At 36.6% G+C, this 18,596-nt stretch overlaps 1 protein-coding gene across 4 annotated transcripts in view; it reads right to left on the bottom strand.

Annotated features, from left to right (window-relative positions):
- The window catches only part of LRRC4C (leucine rich repeat containing 4C), a 1,062,461-nt gene that overhangs the window by 175,008 nt on the left and 868,857 nt on the right, over window positions 1-18,596 (bottom strand). For all 4 annotated transcript variants that reach the window (XM_081798293.1, XM_081798297.1, XM_081798294.1 and 1 more), the window contains one exon: window positions 2,842-2,939. The gene's annotated coding sequence lies outside the window, so the exon portion shown is untranslated. The remainder of the gene's footprint in view (window positions 1-2,841; window positions 2,940-18,596) is intronic.

Below are 18,596 nucleotides of genomic sequence, written 5' to 3'. Positions count from 1 at the left end.
TGATAGGGCTAGTTCATATTAAGATAAAAATTCCAAGTGGGACAAAAATCTATATGCCAGTGTTTATACACAACAGAAAGGGAAGAGCTCTCATATTAATGAAAGGGGTGGTTATATTTTCTGATCTCCTTGAAGATTTTAATATTTGCATTTGTCTCGTTCTGGAACAGGAAACTCTATTGACCTAGGACCACTTTTTCCCTCTTTAAAGGTCTTTGTTTTGTGACGGATTTTGAGGTTTGGCCCCCCCCTCCCCGGGAAGTCCCAGTCTTCCTATTTTTCTTACTATTTCTCTTCTCTCTTTCAGCATGATATTTTTGTTTGTTTGTTTGTTTGGAGGGACTAGTCCCTTTACTGAATAAGTTTTACCTTCCCCAGGATCTAATTATAGCTGGATATCTAGACTGGCATCCCAGCAGAAGGAAGCCATGGCTCCAAAATCGAGGGCTGAAAGCAGATTACATACTTGTCCCATTTCCATCCATTTCATACCTCACTGACAACAGTGGATATGCCAAACAAATTCCTCAATATGTGCATTTGTGGTCATACTTCCTGACTTCCAAATCTTTAGGCACAGAAATGTCTTTGGGCTGTTCTACATGTCCCTTCTTGAGATCACTTTCTCAATGACTAAATTTTCCTTCCCATTCCACTTCTACAGTTTCATTAGTTCAAGCATGGTTTTAGATACCCATTGACCAAGATTACAACACTGAACTGTTTCTGTTTGGTTGGTTGGTTGGTTAAACGTAGCTAGCAGAAGATTTTAAATCAAAAGGGCTCCCATTCCACACTTGAATGGGATGGATGCAAGAAACCAGGCTCCTCTTTTAAATACCAGAAGTCCACACTCTCTGATGTGGTCTGGTAACAAGGGATAGTCCCTTCCTTTCAAACTGAAAACAAGATAGGATCAGGACTTTTATAGATTTAATCTTACTTTCAAGCTCACATAATAACTTGCAGAAGTATAAGTTTTGAGTGTTAAATTTAGTAGTCCCTTGACATTCTTTAAGGATATATCCAAGAGACCTTTGGTAATAACCACCTTTTTAAAAAAAGATTTATTCATTCATTTTAGAGAGAGAGGGGCAGGGAGGGGCAGAGGGAGAGAGAGAATCTCAAGCAGCCTTCCCACTGAGTATGGATACCGGCTCAGAGCTTGATCCCATGACCTCAAGACCACAACCAGAGCCAAAACCAAGAGTTGGATGCACAACATACTGAGCCACCCAGCACCCCATTAATAATCAATTTTCTAAATGTCAGTGCAGTCCATACATTTTTGTAGATTACTCATGTTAAAAGGTGATATACCATCTATACTAGGAGGTGGTATTAAATAATATCAAATAAAAACCCCTCCTTCATGATGATATCCTATCTCATTTTTGATGATTAATTCTTCCCCATGATATGTATTCATGGTGTAATGGTAAATCCCGATGACTGTCTTTCCATTATAGGAGACAAAGTTGTCCTAATCCATTATGTTTTTACCTTTGCTAATCCTTAGCTAGTATAGATAAGGGGAGGGGATATCACCAAAATTGGACCAAATCAAATGACCAAAATTAAAGTGAACTTTTTCTTGCATGATCTAGAATCCCAACTGAAGAAACACAAATATAAAAGAAATAGTGAAGCATTCCTTCATTCTAGAGGCATCATCCAGTTGAAAATATTAAGTGGTTCCTGCTACCAAGACTGTCTGCAGATGGTTGGCTTTGTTCATAGTTCTGCACCAGGTATATCATTTTACCCTTATATTCATGCTTATGATTCTTTTTCTATCCTTTCTATAAGTTCCCTTTCCTTGGTTTTATTTTTACCAACACATTTCCCAACACATAAATCCAAGTAACATTGATGATTTATGAAATTACAATTACACATTCCCACTGAGACAAGTACACTGAGGAGCTACCTAAGCTCACTTACTACCTAGATAAACTGTTCCCTCCACACCTTCTTTACAGAATAATTTAATAGTATGCCTGAAAAAATTAAAAATTATCTAGTGAGCTTTACTTTACTAGCTAAAATCATAAATGCCAGTGGTCTACCATAGAGTGATCTGCTTTATGACAATACAGACAACATGCCCATTGAGATTCTGAAAAGACATGACTTCTAATAGACAGTTGGCAGCAATTCTGCCTTGAATCTGGCTAGCTCCTTAAAGCAGGAGAAATCATCGTGCTGTGGTTGCTTCTCTCACCCAGGAGAAATTCTCTTACTGTGCTACTAGGTTAAGAAAATCCTGGTGCAACCTCTAACGGGCCCTTCTTTTTTTGCAGGTCACTCCTATACAGTGGTATGAAGTAAGAATATTTATTCCCTATTTCTAAATTTTTTCATCTGAAGAAAATCCCACCATAGTATTTCTCCTGGCCTCTTTTTATTCCATTTACTCTATCCTCTCCTTGGTCATTAGAGTTGTTTATTTGATTGGAGAACTCAGGAGCAAGACTTTGTCAGTTATAGTTTAACCCATTCTCGTCGCCTGTATCTTTACAGCAGGCTGCTCACAGATGCATTTGAACTGGCTATTCCACAGTGGAAATTTTATGGTCAGGCTGTCATGTCCATGTCAGGGGAGCCTACAGCTGCCCTGGGCCTGGATGGGTGAATCTAAGTCTGGGGTTCAATGTTAGGAAGCCTATTTTAGTCATACATTGAAACAGCATCCTTAGATACTAACTGCATCATTAATAAAAGTGGCATCTACCTCTCCATTTGCCTATTCTTTTGACTTATTAAACCTCACTTTATTCTGAACTTGGGCAGCTAGAATGGAAACTCCAAGAGAACAGATTAGTAGTGCTTGGAACTTACCTTATCAAAATTTCTCCAACAGTTCCTGATCTTCCTGAGAAAACCCAAAGAATTTAAAGAAGTGTTCTGGATTTCAGCAGATGATGTTTATTTTACACCTGGAGTAAGACAACACAAATATCATATTTTTAAATCATACTATATGAATGAGAACAAATTTAGAGTAGACATTCTTGCCTGCCAACCTCACTCAATAGAATCATTTGATGTAATATTTATCTTTCTAACATAAATATATATATATGTGAATATATGGGTCTATATATAATATATATGTATATAACACATGTACTATATATATACAGCTGCATACATATAACACATGTGTGTATGTATGTATATAACTATATATGTAACTATATATATATATAGTTGCTTTAGTATATCCATCCTAGATTTGCTAGTCTTTCTTTTGTCAATGTTCATTGCATTGTATTATTGAGATGTGCCATATGTATTTCATTGGAAAAGATGTTTATCTATAGATATCATTTTGAACATACATTTGAGGGACTTCTTGTTCTTACCTCATCCTTCTGTCACGAGTTCAAAACTATACAGATAATTATCACTTTGTTTCAAATCTAATAGCCAAATTGACATAGAAAACTATAAAAAATTCACTGTAATTTACAGATTTCTCAGTCTTATATAGCAACAAGAAAGTAAGTAAATATAGACACTGGATTGAGAATCAGAAATGGATTCAATTAATAACCCTGCCATAATTAACCAGGCAATTTGGGCAAGTGTCCAAACCTCACTGGGTCTTAATCTCTCCACATAAAAACTTAAAGGCTTTGTACAAAGTTGCTCCTGAGGCCCCTTCCATCTTTCAAATTTTGTGATAATTTTTCTTCAAAAGATGTTGTTTGATATAAGTAGAAAGGTTAGGAAGAATTTGCAGTAGCAAAACTATCATGCTTAGAAAAAGGTTGAATTTTAATAAATTACCTAATTACTGGATTCAATCTCTGCTGGACAATTAGTTACTTATAGTTAAATGATACTAAGGTGACTGCAGTCAATTAATTTCAAGTTCACCTATCGATTTGAAAAATCAATTGTGTATCTCATAGAGCTGAGTAAAATCTGATTTTTGACTCACAGGATTCATTATACTTTGGCACCTGATGACCAGTGGTTCACTATCTATCTACATCTATCTATCATCTATCTATCTATCTATCTATCTATCTATCTATCTACCTACCTACCTACCTACCTATCTGCTATCCTAATGTTGAGGGGAAGAATCTGGAATTCTGAAGAAACTGGAAAAACTGTGGGCAACTTGTAAGCTAGCTTACATAATTTGGCATTATATCATGACTCCATCCCCCCTGCCCCCCTTGGGTATCTCCCAAGGGGGAAAAATGTTTCTGGATGAAATATTCATACCTAATTGGTGTTCCATATGTCATTGTCTTGCAAAAACTAAACAATTCCTAAAACTGAGAATTGAGCAGGAGCTGAAATTATTACTTACAAGAATAATTTAAAAACTAACATGTGAGATTTTTTTTGTTATTATTAGAATAATGGAGACTCACTAAACCTCTACCATATTTCTGACACTGGCATAAACTATCTACATTATTTTACAGAATAAGCCTCATAATGACCCTATGAAAATTTTGAACTATGATCCCTATTTTATAGGTGAAGAAACTGAGGCATGAGTCAATTGCCCAGAAAGAAGTAAGAAGTGGCAGAGTTAGCACATCTGTGTGAGACCAGAACAATCCTCTTTCTTTTTTTTTTTTTTTAAAGATTTTATTTATTTATTTGAGAGAGAGAGAATGAGAGGGAGGAGGGTCAGAGGGAGAAGCAGACTCCCCGCCGAGCAGGGAGCCCGATGCGGGACTCGATCCCGGGACTCCAGGATCATGACCTGAGCCGAAGGCAGTCGCTTAACCAACTGAGCCACCCAGGTGCCCCAACAATCCTCTTTCTTACCATCCCATATATCCTGACACTATAAAGCTTGTTAGCTACACCTAGACCAGTAAATATTCCATCTCAATAGGTTCTCTCAGGCCTATATTTATGTGAGCCTCTGAATGCACTGGTTAATATAATTTTGATATAATAAGAAAGCCTTGTCTGATTTCTCTCCAGGACTATGATGTTTGTATTTCATTTCTATGTTCAGGAAAACAAAATGCTGCTTTTCCATCTTCTAGCCTGAGTTTTCTGCCTGATATTTAGCATGTTTCAAAGAAATGTGTCAATAGCAGGATGCTTACTGTGTACCCATCTTTGTACAGAGAACTGAGCTAGGTGGGGCTGTCTGCAGGGGCAGAAGCATTGGGTGTAAAAAAGCATTGTGGTGGGTGGCTGTGAAGAGAAGAACCAGCCAGAGGGTTTGTTGATCAGACCAAAGTGAATCATATTATACAGACTCATAGAATGTGGTGCTGGAAGAGGCTTCACTAATCAATTAGTTCAAATTTCACAGTGCTTAGCTGAAAGAATTAAGATACAAGGTGTTCATGAATTAGCAAGCAGACTTCTAGATATCACCCATCCACCGAGTTTATCAATAGTATAATAGAATCATCAATTGTATGTTCATATGCATCTCTTAAGAACAGAAATTCCCTGTTCAAGGCTTGTATGTGTCAGTCACATTGTGTGGTTTAAGACCCAAAGAACTTAGTGGTTGTGAGAAAGACATGGGGTCAGACCAACGTGAGTCCTAGGGCAAGCAACATCACTTTCTACTTGTAGAACTTTAGGAAAGGCTTAATTTTTCCATGGGACAGTTTCCTAATCTGTAAAACAGGGTCATGAGAGTAACCCCCTCTCTGTGCTGCTTTGGGGATTATGTGAGAATTTTTTTTTAATGATGTTTTAAAATATTATTTATTTATTTATTTGAGATAGAGAGAGAGAGAGAGCACAAGCAGGGGAGGAAGCAGAGGGGGAAGGAGAGAATCTTGACCAGACTCCCCACAGAGCACGGAGTCAGATGCAGGGCTCCATTTCACAACCCTGAGATCTTGACCTGAGCCAAAACCAAGAGTCAGACACTCAACCAACTGAGCCACCCAGGTGCCCTGATGTGAGAAATTTTCGTAAAACACTTTGCATCAAGGTCCAGCACAGAGTAAGTAAGCATATACAAAATTTCCAGTTATCATCCGCATCATCATTATGATCATCACCATCATAATTTCTTTTATGTGAACCTAGCATAATGAGACATTCTTTGAAAATTGAACTTTCCTTTTAAGTAAGGACACATAAATCCCAATGAAAGGAGATTCTGGCTGAAAACTAACAAAATAGAATGAAATCACCAGCATGGTCATAGAGACTTTTAGTTTCTCATCAGTGACATGGGAAAGACACCAATCTCTGTACATATTTGAAATTATATGTGTAATACTGTGAAAGAGGAGATTCAGAAATTGATCTTTTTACTCAGGACTGTCCAAATCAATTCCACTCAAAGGCAGAAGTTCTCATAGCTTCTCATAGCTAGAACGTGTAACTAAAACAAATGATTTAACGCAATAAAATGGGAGAGAAAAATAGAAAGCTTCACTTTTTTTCTTAATCGAAAGTGGATGTGAAGGGATGTCCATTTGGATTCCGCTGTTAGAAAGCTCAGTTATGCAATATTCATACAAAAATAGTTCCAAATCAATATGACATGTTTTAAATTTACATTAACATTTAAATTAATGAGAGGCTTAATGTGAATTATGGAGCTTTAGATGTTTAGGACTATATCCCTTCTTGCCAACTTGGAACAGGGTTTATTGACTCACCTTCTCAGTCTCATAAACAGCTTCCAGACTTTGTGTGTTTTTAGTGCCAGAGGATTTTCAGGCTGGTGAAAGATGCCATATTGACATCACCAGGGAATGAAGTTGGCCCTATTCACTAAAGATGGAAAATGCTTCCAGCAACTGCACACACCTTTCCTGAAGGGCAGTTTGCCATAGATGATTGTTAGGCCTGGGAATGGTCTGGAATCGAAGCTTACTGCCCCACCCCCCTTGTTCCCCATTAATCTTACCCAACAAATATTTTGAGAACACCTACTGTGGACACAGAACTGTGCTAAAACAACACACATTCTACTTCAAGGAACTCATCATCTATTGAAGGATACAGTCACATATGTAAATGATTATAGAATAATATCACATGTTCTATAATGAAAGAAGGTTCATATTGGGTGCCGTCAGAGGCACCTGAATAAGACTGGAGGAGAATGAAGAACAGCTTCTGAAGATGTGAAGCTTGAAAGGCAAGTAGGCATTAGTCAATCAAAGAAGAGCAGAAAACTCACCATTCAGAGACGAGAGCCTATACAAGAGACTAACACCTTTGCTTAAATAAACAGGAAGTTCTGAATGATTAGTGTGAGAGGTGGCATAAGAGGGATGTGTATGTGTGTGTGTGTGTGTGTGTGTGTGTACACAGACACATACAAGTTGGGGTGTAACAAGTTAACATGCATAGTTAGAGGATTAGGCAGGGAGAAGTTTAGAGAGATCTCATATGCCAGGCTAAGGAGTTTGGGTACCATCCTTAAAATGATGAAGATGCAGAAGTTCTGATGTAGTTTTGTTTGTTTTAATAATCCTTATGTACAGAGAAGTTTCAGATTCACAGCAAAATTGAGCAGGAAGTAAAGAGAAATATATCTCTTATTCCCACACATACAAAACCTCTCCCACTATGGACGTCCCACACCACAGTGGTACATTTGTTACAATTAATGAACCTACACTGACACATCATTATCACCCAAAGTCCATAGTTCACATTAGAATTCACTCTTGAGGTTGTACAGTCTATGAGTTTTGACAAATGTATAATGACCATACCATTGCAGATTCAAATGGAGTAGTTTTGTTGCCCTAAAAATTGTCTGCACTTGACCTACCCATCCCTCCCTCCCCCAACCCCGGCAACCACTAGTCTTTTTACTGTCTCCATAGTTTTGCCTTTTCCAAAATGTTATATAGTTGGAATCATAGAGTATATAACCTTTTTAGATTGGCTTCTTTCACTAAAAATATATATATATATATGCATTTAAGTTTCTTCCATGTTTTTTATGGCTTGATAGCTTATTTTTTTTTAGTGCTGAATGATATTTCATTTTTTGGATTTACCGCAATATATTTATGCACTCATTTACTGAAGGGCATCGTGGTTGCTTTCAAGTTTGGGCCCTTATGAATAAGACTTGTAAACATGTGTGTGTAGGTTTTTGTGTGGACACAAGTTTACAGCTCCTTTGGGTAAATACCAATGAGTGTAACTGCTGGATCATATGATAAGAAGATATTTAGTTTTGTAAGAAACCACCAAACTGTCTCCCAAAATAGCTGTACCATTTTGCATTCCTACTAGCAATAAGCGAGTTTCTGCTGTTCCACATCCTCGCCAGCATCTTGTGTTGCCAGTATTTTCAATTTTGGCCATTCTAGTAGGTATGTAGTGGTATCTTCTTGTTATTTTAATTTGTATTTCCCTGATGACATATGATGTGGAACATCTTTTCCTGTGTTTATTTGCCATCTATGTATCTTCTTTGATGAGGTGTCTGTTCAGATATTTAGCTTATGTTTAATGGGGTTGTTTTCTTACTGTTGAATTTTGAGAGTTCTTGGTGTATTATGTATCTTGTGTATATTATCACATTATCAGATGTGTTTTTTGCAGTTTGTAGCCTGTCCTCTCATTGTCTCAACAGTGTTTCTCATAGAGCTGAAATTTTTAATTTTAATGAAGTTCACTTTATCGATTATTTTGTTCATGGATCATACTTTTGGTGCTTTGTCTAAAAAGTCGTTACCATACCCACTGTCATCTAGGATTTCTCATGTTATCTTCTGGGAGTTTTATAGTTTTGCATTTTATATTTAGGACTATGATACATTTGGAGCTAATTTTTGTGAAGGGTGTGAGGTATGTATCTAGATTCTCTCTCTCTCTCTCTTTTTTTTTTTTTTTTTTGCATGTGGATGTCCACTTGTTCAGCACCATTTATTGAAAATACTATCTTTTCTCCATTGTATTGCCTTTTTTTCTTTGTCAAAGATCACTTGACATATTGATGTGGGTCTATATCTCAGTTCTCTACTCTGTCACAATGATCTACTTGTTTATTCTTTCAGCAATATGACATGGTTTTGATTACTATAGCTTTATAGTAAGTCCTGAAATTGAGTAATGTCCATTCTCCAACTTTGTTTTTTCTCCTTCAGTATTGTGTTGGCAATTCCAGCTGTTCTGCCTTTTCACATAAGCTTTGGAATCAGTTGTCATCATCCAAACTTGCTGAAAGTTTTATTGGAATTGAATTGACTCTATAGATCAAATTGGGAAGAGCTGACATCTTGACAATATTGAGTCTTCCTTGCATTAATATGGAATATCTGTCTCTTTATTCAGTTCTTCTTTGATAACGTTCATCAGAGTTTTGTAGTTTTCTTTATAGAGAGCTTACACATATTTTTTTAAATTTATACTTAAGTATTTCATTTATTGTGGTACTAATATAAATAGTAACATGGCATTAATTACAAATTCCACTTGTTCATTGCTGGTATATGGGAAAAAATACTGACTTTTGTGTATTAGTCTTCTATCTTGCAACCTTGCTATAATCACGTATTAGTTCCAGGAGTTTTTTGGTTGATTCTTTCAGACTTTCTAATAGATAATTAAGCCATCTGCAAAGAAAGTTTTCTTTCTTTTTCTTGTCTTAGTGTATTACCTAGAATTCTGATTTAAGAAATATCACTTTGGCAACATTGCGGAGAATAGATGAAATGTGAGCTGTTCTTTCCCCATATCATTGTCAGATATTAAAGTATGCCCTAGTAAACCCCTGATGGACTTCTTGTGATACCAGATGTGAGACATAGGTGGTGGAGAATGTCAGAGAATCAGTAATTCCAGGCCTCGTGGCTTTCCTTTTGACAGTTGAGTGATAAGGGTCAATGAAGGAGATAGAACTAGCAATGCTATACCTGTGTTCTACTACCCTAATTAATTTTTGCAAAAATACATTTATTGAGCACCAACTAGGTAACAGGAAAAGTATTAGATCCTGTGATGGAATGATAAACAAGACAGCATGGTGCCTGCCCTCAAGAAATTCACATTTTGGTGAGACATGAGAAAGAACAATTAAGTAAATAAAAAATATTTAGAGATTATGGTAAAAACTATTGAGAATTAAACAGGATGTTGTGATAGTAATTAGCATGAGGTTAGTCAGTGTTGCTTTAATTGTAAAGAGGGTGAACTCTGGGCAGGGACTCACTAGATTCAAATCCCAGCTCTGCCACTTCCCATTATGTTATGTTGGCAAGATCCTGTGCCTCAATTTCATCATCTGTATAGTGAAGATAAATATTTTACTTCATAGGATTGTTGTGAGGATTAAATGAAATAATAAAGGTACAGTAAGTAGCCTAGCACATGACACATAGAAGTCCTCAAAATCATTAGCTATTATTACAGTTGTGGTTACTATTATTACTCTGTGATCACTATTACTATTTTTTGGATAGCTTGGTAAGGGAAGCCGTCTTCCAAAGGGTGAAATTTGAACTTTAGCCTGAAGAATGAGAAGGAGCTTACCATGTGAAGAGCTTTAGGAAGGGTGTTTACATAATTTTCTAGATAGAGCCATCAACAGGTGCAAAATTCCTGAAATAACGTTAAAATGTCTTCAGCTTACTGAGACTACGTCAGGGTAGATGGAGTGATATTATGTAAGTTCCAGCTTCTTAGGCTTTGACTCCAGGAAGAGGGGATCCCTTGTCTCAATCAAGAACCCATAATCCAGAGGTCATCTGCTAGAATTATGTAAGAAAAGTCACATTCCAGAGATAGCTAACAAGACTTTAGTCCATCTGTTGATCAACACCAGGTGATCTGGTATTAGAAACTACTAAACTGGTATTTGTTGGCAAATAAATATCTTGATACTTGGCATTATGAGTAATATAAATGGGCCTTTATTGGTAAAATTAAAGGTATTTATGATATGTGGAATTGACCTATGTATTTCTGAGATACTCCTCACATTTATTTTAACACAGTTTAAGAATCTAGTGGGCGATGAAGCTTATATCCTTATGTTAGGGAAGATACCTCAGGCTTGATCAATAAATGGTTTTCTGTCTAGGCATGAGTTAAAATAACATTTCATTGACTGATCCTACTTTAAAGGTATACTAATTCTGCCTCTGGAATGCTCTCTGCTGATGACATACAGAACACCTGAAAGAACAAAAAGAGGTAACTTTGTTGCACTTTCAACTGGTTGTTGTTGAAACTATTTTGTGCTCACTCACTAATACAAGCATGCATGTCTAATAAATATGTGTGTTTGGCAAAATTCGATCAGTGACTTTGTTTTCCTCTTACCTGTTTGCTGAGGGTATAGCTAACCTTCACCTAACTCAGGCTTCTTTGCCTATCTTTGCCTATCTATCAAAAAATGTTGTGTGTGATAAGAAAGATACTGTGAGATATTGGTATTGGAGAGGTAGGCAAGAAACAAAGAATGCAGGGACTTGTAGCTCCTGATAACATTTTTGGATTTAATTCTCAGTGTAATAGGAGTCCTCTAAGATATAAGAAGAGAGTGCTGGGGCACCTGGGTGGCTCAGTCGTTAAGCGTCTGCCTTTGGCTCAGGTCATAATCCCAGGGTCCTGGGATCGAGCCCCGTATCAGGCTCCCTGCTCTGCGGGAAGCCTGCTTCTCCCTCTCCCACTCCCTCTCTCGCTGTGTCTCTCTCTGTCAAATAAAATCTTAAAAAAAAAATAGTGCCACTGATCTGCTTTGCATTGTTAAAAGATAATATAAACCAACTTGTAGAAAATGGATTGTAAGGGTTGAGTGCAGGGAGAAAAGTTGAAGAATATTGCAGAAATCCAGGCAAGAGTGATAAAGGCTCACACCCAGTGATAGAAATGGATATGAAAAATGTGGAAGCACTTTGAGATATATTTTGTAAGAAATCCCATCAAGATTTGCTCATGGATTGGAAGTGAAAAATGTAACACGGTAAGACTCCTAGGTTTGGGGCAAGTGTTGGAATATCTTCAATGCTGAATGTGGCTGCTGGAGAAGGACTGAGTTGTAGGGCTGAGGTTCAGTCTTAGAGCTAAGGGGTGCCTCTAGCAATGGCAGAGGAAGAAATGTTACAATGTTATAAGAAATGGGTGGGAGGATGGGTTAGCCTGGTGGTGGGTATTGAGGAGGGCACATTCTGCATGGAGCACTGGGTGTTATGCACAAACAATGAATCATGGAACACTTCCTCTAAAACTAATGATGTAATGTATGGGGATTAACATAAGAATAAAAAAAAATAAAAAAAACACAAAAAAACAATGTTATAAGAAATGGCTAATGAATAGTTGAACGCTACATCAAAAACTAATGATGTATTATGTGTTGGCTAATTGAACATCATTAAAAACAAAAAAAACAACAACAAAAAAAACCAAAATCCAAAAAACCAAAAAAATAATCTCTTTTTAACAGGGGGAAAAAAAAAAGAAATGACAGAAGAAGTCTGTCGATTTCCCCATGGATTTATGAAGAAATTTGCTGATTCCCAGAGACTACCTGTGAAGGGCACATGAGCTCTGTAGTCATGTGAGGTGCCTTGTTCATATAATGAATCCAGTTTTCTATGCATAAATAGGAAGACCCAAATGGGAAGTCTCAGGGTTTCAGATTTATTTCAAATGTGTTGAATCTTGCTGTTTCTTGTAGAAAATGAATGACCAAGAAGAGGGCTTCCATCTTTGCCATCATTAAGAAGATAATATTAAACAAGAGCTATGGAGCTTTACAATAATTATTGACTCTTAGTTCAGTGTATGAATGTTTTCATAGTCATTGATTTAGTCAATCAATGCATCTGTCTGTCAACAATTCACTTGATAAATATTTTCTAGAAATTAGCCATGCACTGGGCTAGATATTAGAGATGAGTCTTAAATAACCCTTCTTTTGCCTGTACATCTCCTAGATATTTAGTCTACTAAACACTAATAAAAAATATCCCAAGTTCAATTCAGAAAATTGACTTCACTGCAGTCTATATTTACTCTGGGACTATTGCAAAAATTAAGGAATAAACAAATAATAAAATAGATTGCTTTTATGTTTGATCTATGAAAACTTTACATCCTTTAGAAAATCAGATTTTATTTTCATTTTATACTTCCAGTTTTTAATTGGTACTTGAGACTCTTTTTTTTTTTTTTAAAGAATGGTACCAGTCATTATATATAAATAATCATAATCTTTACACATGTTAACTGACACATAATATAAGCACATAGATTTGTAGATGACTCGGATTGAAATATTTTCACATATATTTTTAAAGAATTTAGTTTGCCTTGGAGAAACTAAAGTGAGGGCATTTATACTCAAACATGAGATTTTAGTTTCCCATGGGTTGGTAGCTTTGAAAAGAGACTTCTCAACATTCTGTGCTGTGGTATTTTTACCTAAAGGGGGGTTCATACTATGTAGCTGCTTTAAACTATTCTTATTTAACATGGGACTCAGGAGTCTGGTGTCCAGAAAGTTTTCTAAGCTCTTTGGTTTTTTTAAATCACAAAATAAACAGAGCAAATCATTGCTATCACCTGAAGTAAAAAGGCTAAGAAAGTGAGAGGTGAATTTCCAGAAATAATATATTCAATCATTATCAGTTCAATGATACAGTATAAAAAGTCCTCATGTTGTTTAGCTGTTGGACACAACTAAAGTTGTTGATAAGTTTCATGCATATATCAAACCATATAATCATATTTTCTCTTGTACTTCTCTAAGGCAGGCAAAAATAGTTAACTGTTGAAATAACTCTTATTGGATCAACATTTAATAATTGAGATACAGGACATTTCCTAAGGATTTATGACCAGATTGGAAAAATTAGTCATGTCAGGAATTGTTTGGTGTTACCACGTTTTAGTTTTTTTTCCAGAGAGTAATAACCATAATGATGATTTTTATGTCATAAATTAAAATTAGGGGAGAAATGATAGCAGTTCAAAACCAGAATAATTTATGAGCTATTTAGCATCTGTAGAGTTCAGAAGATTACTAGTTTTAATTTAGACAATTCATGAATGTAAAAGAGTTAACAGGTAAGAACAGGGAAATCCTCAAACATTTGAACTAATCCTGCTTCTTCCCGTTTGGATTTCTTAATGTATTTTCAGATTTTTTTGATGCCAATTTCATCACTCAAAAACAACAAACACTGCCATAAATACACGTATATTTGTCTGCGAGGAAAACGTGAGACCTCTGTGATAAGCCAAAAAGTAAACTTAGTGAAAGGAAATTGCGAGTGAGTGACAAAATGCAACTTTTTATAAGTGGGACCGATTCTACACTCATACGCTCTGCTCTCATTATGTATTCTGCTAATAGCACAAGGACCGGAAAACAACAGTTCTACAAGAGCCGGGTGCAACATTAAGATTTAATTAAACCTTGTTTTACTTGGGCAAGTTAGCCATGCAGCGATGTCATGGGAGAACAGAAGCCAGTGGTGTGGACTAGCAGCAAAATGACGTGGAGCTGAAATGCCAGGGCACATGGATAATGTAAACAAGATGAGGGGAGCCAGTGAAGCAGGGCGGTGAACTGAAACCACGTCACGTGAGCCATGCTCAAAGGAGAGGAGGGTGTGGAGTCTGCAGAAAGCAAACAGACTTGGAGGACAGTGGCCAGGAATCAGGGTGGCCGGGTCTTTCCAGGAAAGTGCAATTACAAGGGTTTCGTGTGCCTCAAGGCATAGCATAAGAACCACACGTGGTAATGACAGGAAAGGCAATTTCAGCTTAACATGAAGAGTGTCTAAACAACAAAACTATCCAGGGGTAGAAGAGACTGCCTTTAAAGGTAGTGAGTTTATTGTCATTTGAGTATTCAAGTAGAGGCTGCATAGCCACTTGGTGTAGTGACTTTCTTTCTTGGTAGAGTGTTATTCTCCAAATCCACCAAGCTATACCATTTTGGTATTAATTTAATGAAAACGAGGCAGCTGCATTATGAATATATACGAATTGCAGTTGCTAATGTGGTAGAGCTCAAGATCGGATTACTAGCGTTGGCCCAAATGCCATAACATATAAATTAACGCTGGAGAAACAGGATTCTGATGAAGCTTTCCCGACAAATAAAATGTCCCTTGCACATGACTCCCCCCACCCCCTGTCAGCAGCAGATTTGGTATCTGTGCACAAAAGTGCCTTCATGGGAGCTTGGGATCCAGGTAGGAGACTATGAAGCTCTGGTGAAGTCCAAGACTGAGGAGAGCTGGTCAGGCTTGAAACCAGGAAGCTGAGTCACTGACCATAGCCCTGGCCACAGAAACACAAATAGTTCTGGACTCCTGATAACTCAAATATAGACCCATGTGGCTTTGAGTTTGTCACCAGCACCATATGTCAAGAGACCTGAGGGGAGTCATGCCCGCCCACGCATCAGATGGGTCCAGACCTTGGTCCTGGCTGTGGACCCTGAAGTGGCTCACAGCTAGTCATAGTCCCTCTTGGCCATAGCCTGGGAGGTCCCTGGAAGTAAGCCCACCAAATTCGGTCAGACTGTAGATTCTGAGAGAGTGCTGTAATGTGCTCTAGCACATCTCAGCCACACACTATGAACATTCTCGCTGGCCTAGGGACCCTGAAGAAGACATCCCTGTCTGCACCCCCAGAGGTCCTGAAACGGCCTTAAATTAGGCATCAGGCCCCTTCCAGCTGCAGTCCTACAAATTGGACAGCTGGTACAGGGACCAGGCAAAAGAACCTTCCATTTGCACCCCCTGGAGATCTAGCAAACTAAACTCAACAGCACATCAGAAGGATCATACACCATGATCAAGTCAGATTTATCCCTGGGATGCAGGGGTGGTTCAATATACATAAATCAATACATATGTTATAGCACGTTAGTAAAATGAAAGATAAAAATCATATTATCTTTTCAATAGAGGAAGAAAAGCTATTGGACAAAATCTGATACACTTTCATGATAAAAGTTCTCAACAACTGGGTATAGAAGAAACATGTCTCAACATAATAAAGACCATTTATGAGAAACCCACAGCTAGCATCATACTCAACAGTGAAAAGCTAGATCTTTTCCTCTAAAATCAGGAACAAGACAAGGGTGCCCAGTCTTACCATTCCTATTCAACATTGTACTAGAAGTCTTAGAGCAATTAGGCAAATAAAAAAAAAAGTTATCCACATTGGAAAGAAAGAAGTAAAATTGTCTCTTCACAGATGACATAATTTATACATAAAAAAAATCCTAAAGATTCCATCCAAAAGCTGTTAGAATTAATAAATGAATTCAGTAATGTTTTAGGATACAGAATCAACATACAAAAATCAGTTACATTTCTATATACTAACAGTGAAGTATCTAAAAAAATAAGGAATATAATCCTATATACAATAGCATCAAAAATCATAAAATACTTAAGAATAAATTTAACCAAGGAGTTGAAAGATTTGTACACTGGAAACTATAAGACAATGATAAAAACAATTGGAGAAGACACAAAGAAATGGAAAGATATCATATTTGATGATCAACAGAATTAATATTGTTAAAATGTCTATACTAGATATATGCGAGTATATTAGACATATATTAGATGAAAAGCCATCCATAGATTCAGTGTAATCCCTGTCAAAATTTTAATGGCATTTTCCATAAAAATTTTATTTTATTTTATTTTAAAGATTTATTTATTTATTTTAGAGAGATAGAGAGAGAGAGAATGAACAGGAGGAGGGGCAGAAGGAGAGAACCTTCAAGCAGACTCCTTGCTGAGTGCAGAGCCCGATGTGGGGCTCAGTCTCACAACCCATGAGATCATGACTTGAGCCGAAACCAAGGGTAAGTAGGATGCTTAAACAACGGAGCCACCCAGGTGCCCCCTTTTCACAAAAATTTTTTAAAAATCTTAAAATTAGTATGGAACCACAAAAGATCCCAAATAGCCAAAGCAATCTTGAGAAAGAAGAACAAAGCAGGAGGCATCCCACTTCCTAATTTCAAACTGTACTTCAAAACTATACTAATTAAAACAACTAATTTTACTTGCATAAAAATGGATACATAGACCATTGCAAGAGAATAGAGAGCCCAGAATAAACCTGTGCATATCTGGTCAACTACTACTTGACAAGGGAGCCATGAATGTTCAATAGGAAAAAGACTTTTCAATAAATAGTGTTGGGAAAAAGGGATATTCACGAGCAAAAGAGTAAAACCAAACCCCTATCTTACAAGATTAACTTGAAATGGATTAAAGGTTTAAGTCCAATAACGGAAACCATAAAATTCCAGAAGAACACAGAGGGGAAAAATTTCCTTCATGTTGGTCTTGGCAATAAATTTTTGGCTATGAAACCAAAAGCAAAAGGAACAAAAGCAAAAGCAAACAAGTAGGACTAATCAAACTAAAAAGTTTCTGTACAGCAAAAGAAACAATCAACAGAATGAAGATGAAACATATTAAATGGGAGAAAACATTTGCAAACCATTTATCAGATAAGGGGTTAATATCTAAAATATATCATACAACTCAAGAGGAAAAAACAAATAATCCAGTTAAAAAATTGGCAAAGAAAAACTGAATAGACATTTTTCCAAAGAAGACATACAAATAGCCAACAGATACATGAAAAGATACTTAACATCACTAATCATCCGGAAAATGCAAATCAAAATCAAATCAGAATGGTAAGATAGCATCTCACACCTGTTAGAATGGTGATTATTAAAAGGGCAAGAGACAACAAGTGCTGGGGAGGATGAGAAATAGAGAGAACCTTTGTGCCCTATTGTAGGAATGTATGGTTATGGTGCAGCCACTATGGAAAACAGTATGGAATTTCCTCAAAAAATAAGAATAGCATTACCATACAATTTTTCAATCATACTTCTGAGTACATATAGGAAGGAAATTAAATCAGGATCTCAAAAAGATATCTGTATCCCCATGTTCATTATATTTTGTAGCATGATTCACAATAGGCAAGACATTGAAACAACCTAAGTGTCCTTTAATGGATGAATTGAACAAAGAAAATGTGAGATACACACACACACATACACACAATGGAATAGTATTGAGAAAGGAAAAAAAAAAACCCAACAACCTGCTTTTGCAAAAACATGGATGGGCCTTGACAGCATTAGGCTAAATGAAGTAAGTCAGGCAGAGAATGACAAATACTGTATGATCTGATTTCTATGGGGAATCTAAAAAAAAAAAAAAAATCAAAACTCATAGAAGCAGAGTAGCCTGGAAGTTCACAGGGGCTGGGAGTGTGGGGAAAATGGGGAGATACTGGTCAAAGAGTACAAATTTCCAGTTATAAGATAAATAAGTTTTGAGGATCTAATGTAGAGCATGGTGACTGTAGTTTTATATACTTGAAAGTTGTATTATATACTTGAAAGTTGCTAAAAGAGCCCATCTTAAATGTTCTCACCCCACACAAAAAGATTATAATTATGTGAGGTGACAGATGTGTTAATTAACCTTATTTTGGCAATCATTTTGCCATATATATGTGAACCAAATCATCACACTATATGTCTTAAACTTACACAACATGTCAATTATATTTCAAAAAAGCTGGAAAAATTAAAATTAAATTTCAGATAAAGAAGATGTGGTATACACACACACACACACACACACACA

Source organism: Leptonychotes weddellii, chromosome 11 (genome assembly GCF_054177405.1).
Source record: "Leptonychotes weddellii isolate Sample4059 chromosome 11, ASM5417740v2, whole genome shotgun sequence".
Taxonomy (NCBI): domain Eukaryota; kingdom Metazoa; phylum Chordata; class Mammalia; order Carnivora; family Phocidae; genus Leptonychotes; species Leptonychotes weddellii.
Note: the sequence above shows the minus strand (reverse complement) of the source record. Positions and strands in the feature narration are given on the sequence as shown.